Below are 4,531 nucleotides of genomic sequence, written 5' to 3' on the forward strand. Positions count from 1 at the left end.
GAAATTGAGGACAAAAACACAATGATATTGTAGTAACGCCGTGCGCATGCGTAGTCTCACGCATGCGTGGAATTAAACAACCAAGCGTTCCCGCTCAATTCATTCTCTTTCTTGCTGGCCAGCAATAGAGCATGGACGTGTCAAGAGTGTCTCCAACATTCCAACTCTGGAGACAGTCTCTTTACGTGTTAAGCTGTCTCTCTACATCTTTCGGACTTACGCTCGACAGCTCGCTCACATCTACATAACAACGTCCCAACAACTATACTCACACACATAGAAGCTGTAACAACAAGAGCTAAAGATATATGTATTTACCACCTGAATAAATGTTGTTCAAGTTGATAGTCTGGAGTTCAGAGTTCCGTTTATATTCATTAATTTTATATAGGAAAGTCAGGTATACATCTAAAGATGTATAACCAACTTTCCTATAATATAAACAAACTCACACTTAATCGGCATTTTTGATGATGAATGAAGCTACTTCACTTCGGATCACATCTAATCCAAATAACTTTTAAATGACTACTACAATACAATTCTTACTAATTTTGGCATTAGGACAGCAATTTGAGGAGTGGGGGCAAGTCATTACATCCATCCCAATACTTGACTACTGACAATACAATAATAATGTTAAAAAGAGCAAAAAGCAAGTGGTGGGTCAGGGTTAAAAGAGAGAAAGAGGGAGAGAGAGAAAGGGGGGAGAGAGAAAGAGAGAGAGTGCGTGTGTGTGTGTAAAAGTGAGGAAGATAGAATAAACAATAATCTCTATGTTACAATTGCTTATTGTGTTTACATTTTCATTACGGAACGAAGTCAACAATAAATGGAAATAGAAATATAGATTTTATCATAACAAAATTCAGCCCACCTTGTTTTCAAAATCTACGTACATCAATTGTATTTCTTTGTGAGTTTCTTTACTATATACCTTCTCTATGCTGAAGCTATCGCCAAACAGGATTAACAGGTGGAGTGTAAAGGCGGATGACGACAATATAAATCAACTACTAGACAAGTAACCAAATCCCCCTCAAATTGCACTTAAACGATTTTTAAAAAGGGGAAGATACATGTGATTATGCAGTCGTAGATATCTTATGAGTGAATAAGAGACGGAACGATTACCGCTAGAACGTCTTTCACAATTGGTCTGCTAGACCAGGGCTGATTTGAGGCCAAACGACATGTCAGAAATCTGGTCATTTGGGGAGCTTCTATGTGGTCACTTGACTTGCTAGAAATAATAGCTAACCCCCCCCCCACCTAATTTTACAATTTACAGCTTTATAAACGGAAGGGCACATTCAATTACGTAGTCCTATATAGCCAGGAACCCCATCCATCGGGCTACGGACTAGTACCAGAGCGAGGATCATTTGAAAGAATAATTTTAAAAAATTTTATTCATATTATGACTGTTGTAGTCTGCAAGTGTTTTTGCATTATGTATGTATGTATGTATGTGTGTATGTATGTATGTGTGTATGTATGTATGTGTGTGTGTGTGTGTGTGTGTGTGTGTATGTAATATATATGTATTATATATGTAATAACTAAATTATGTATTATGCACTTCATTGTGTTTGTTATGCGAGTGATTCTCTGATCTGTGTATAAAATCGGTCTGTGATGCAAAATAAGTTTGGGAACCGCTCCTATATTAGACTATGATTGAATAAAAAGCGGTAAAGTCACGGCTAAAATACTTTCAATTATAGTGTAACGCAGTTTAGAATTGAAATCGCGTTAGCTCAGTAACAAGAAATAGGGTACAACATATCAAGAGAAGTTAGCTCAATTGTCAGCCAGTGGTATTTCAGCAGCGATTATTTAATCGTACAATTTCGAGTGGAAATTTCCATGACTTCCTGCCAACACATATCTCTAAATATAGACGTGTGAGAAGTCAATGCAGTGGTTTCAGCGGTGCCTGAGAGGATAGGATTCTTGATCGAAACTTGACCTCAGATTAAAAAGGATCATTTGTCAACGATGAACGCAAAATTTTCCACTTTTCGCCACATGAATATAGTAGCCAGTTCTTGGCCAAACACAGGATATGACTATCTACCGGTAGTCAGGGCTACATCCTCCAGCAAATAACTTTTGTAATCATTATAATGTTTATGTATAAATAAATGGTCTCATCGAAAATGAACTTGGTTTTATATAGGGAAAACATGCAACAAAATCACCATAATGTCCAATTAATCATTCATCCAAGTGACAACTGGGCAACAGCAACGGACCCACGTATAAAATCAAACTGGACAGTAACATAAAAAGTAACAGATTTTGACTGACACATGACATGATAAATCACCGTATGTGGCAATGCCCACAAGTGAGGGATGGGAGAATCAAAGACGGGACCATGGATATTTGATTGGCTTCCTTCTTTAAAAAAAAATCTTCACAGGTTCCTTGAATTTCAAGAAGACCCCCTCCCGCCACCAATGAGTCCAAAAGCAGTTATGTTCCACCCTACAAAATTGTTCTTGGAGTCTCTAAGTAGTAGAGTAGCGTAATTGAAGCAATGAATATCTGGGTTGCACATAACTATTTAACCAACCACCTGCACGTCTGCGAGACCAGAGTTAACCTGAGGCACAAACAATGACAACAAAGTTTCTAGATAGTCGATTGACTTGCAAGAATAGTAGTCAAATCTCCCTATGCATCTTATCTGCTGCTTTAATGATATACACAAATTCATGGTTGCTAACTATACATACATAAATACATACAAACATACATACATACATACATACATATCAAACACACAGATATGTAAATTCATTATTTTAAGATAGGCGCTGTGAGAACTACAGCCGGAGGACCTTGGGCCCATGAATAATATAATTTCGTCATATTTCGATCAGGGCATAGGCCCATTTCTTCGGTACAGCACCCGGGGCCCTGAAAACCTAAAAGTGGTGTTGAGCACATATAAATACACATATGCACACACACACATTGGAGTCAAGATTGTGTAATATAATTTTCAAGATATGTAGTGGCGTTCCTGAAGGAGTCATACGCTGCAGATACTCGTTATATTAATCGAATATTATATTTTCAACGTTACACGGGTTGTTCCACTGTGTCCAATGTTTCCTTACAACAGTGCGTCTGCGCGCGTGCACGAAGGTTTTCAAGGTGAAACCGAATTTTGTATAATGAAGATGATTATTCGCATAGCCATGGCGTACTGGCTTTCTTTCCTTCGCCGGTATAAGACCTTCATGGCGGTCAGTGTGATGTTGGATAGCTTCGTGTAGAGAGAACCCGCGTCATGTATACGAACATGAAGACGGAGAGTTACGGTGCATACAAGAATCTGATTTTGACCCTCATAATTTTGTTACTATTCTTTCATATTAGCTTGAGTTGGGTCACTGCAAACATTGCCTGAGTGGTCTGGTAAACATTTCTGATCTTGATCCTTTCTCATTAATAATTGACCCACAAGTTGTTGAACTGCTGCGCTAAAGATTATAAATATTCTTTTTAAACAGTCTTTAATTAAACTAACCCTCATTTTAGCTAATGTTTTAGCAGATTTAATATAGTGAGCATCAAAAATCTAATTAGAAATAAATATATTTTTCCTCATTCGTCTATTCCAATGGTTGATGACCATAAATGTGTCTGGGAACAGACAAGTCATTTTCTGTCTGCCCATCTGCTCTCAGCTTTCTCAGACGCCATGATATTTTCCCGAGATATCTTATGACTCACTTATGATTGGATTTAACTGGATTAAAAATCTTCAAAATTTTAAGATCTTGAGAGTATTCTTTTACTTGTTTTTCTTCCGTCGTGACAGCATATTAACAGAGCCTAATTAACCAACTATTTTGTAATAACTACAGAATCATCTTTTTCATTTTGTATGCTTTGTTGTTGTATTATTAATTCAAAACCAACGTAGAAAATATTTTGTGAATAAAGTTACTATAAAGTTGTTCCGTAGTGTTGTGCATCATTTATACGCAGCCAGAACAGAATCCAGTTCAACCACCAGCATCTATCTTTCATTCTATGACCTACGTAATAATATGTATCATTCACACCCTCGTGACAAAGCCAATGTATAATTTACTGAGGAGTTTTAATAATACTGAAGCATGTCCAGTATTAATATTTCTCTACTTACCGAAAGGATTAACATAATATTAAGCATCTCTGAGCGATTAATCTACCGCAGTGGTTCGTTTTGTTACATATGCTAATTTTTCGCACCTCTATTGATTCTCTATTTAGGTTCCTCATCATAATTTCGGCTAGTGGGGTTGAGTCTCTGCTTTTCAAGAGAGGTCTAATGAGACCAGAGCATTGTTTCCTCACCCCGTACCTGCTGAAACAAATACAATGATATTGATCTAATGTATTTGTAATTAGGTATTTGATGTTCACAATTACATTCAATTTATTAACAACTTAACTACTGATTTTCATGTTGATGACGTCTCTGAGTAAATACACTGGTTTATTATTTTAGATATCTTTAATCTTTTAT

The 4,531-nt window shown here is 36.8% G+C and overlaps 1 long non-coding RNA gene across 1 annotated transcript in view; it reads right to left on the reverse strand.

The window, feature by feature from the left end:
- Nucleotides 1-971, reverse strand: part of LOC128250352 (uncharacterized) — a 31,926-nt gene extending 30,955 nt beyond the window's left edge. Inside the window, exon 1 of the long non-coding RNA XR_008266383.1 lies at nucleotides 878-971. This is a non-coding gene — a long non-coding RNA (uncharacterized LOC128250352). The remainder of the gene's footprint in view (nucleotides 1-877) is intronic.
- Between the last annotated feature and the right edge of the window lie 3,560 nt (nucleotides 972-4,531).

Source organism: Octopus bimaculoides, chromosome 20, assembly GCF_001194135.2.
Source record: "Octopus bimaculoides isolate UCB-OBI-ISO-001 chromosome 20, ASM119413v2, whole genome shotgun sequence".
Classification (NCBI taxonomy): Eukaryota; Metazoa; Mollusca; class Cephalopoda; order Octopoda; family Octopodidae; genus Octopus; species Octopus bimaculoides.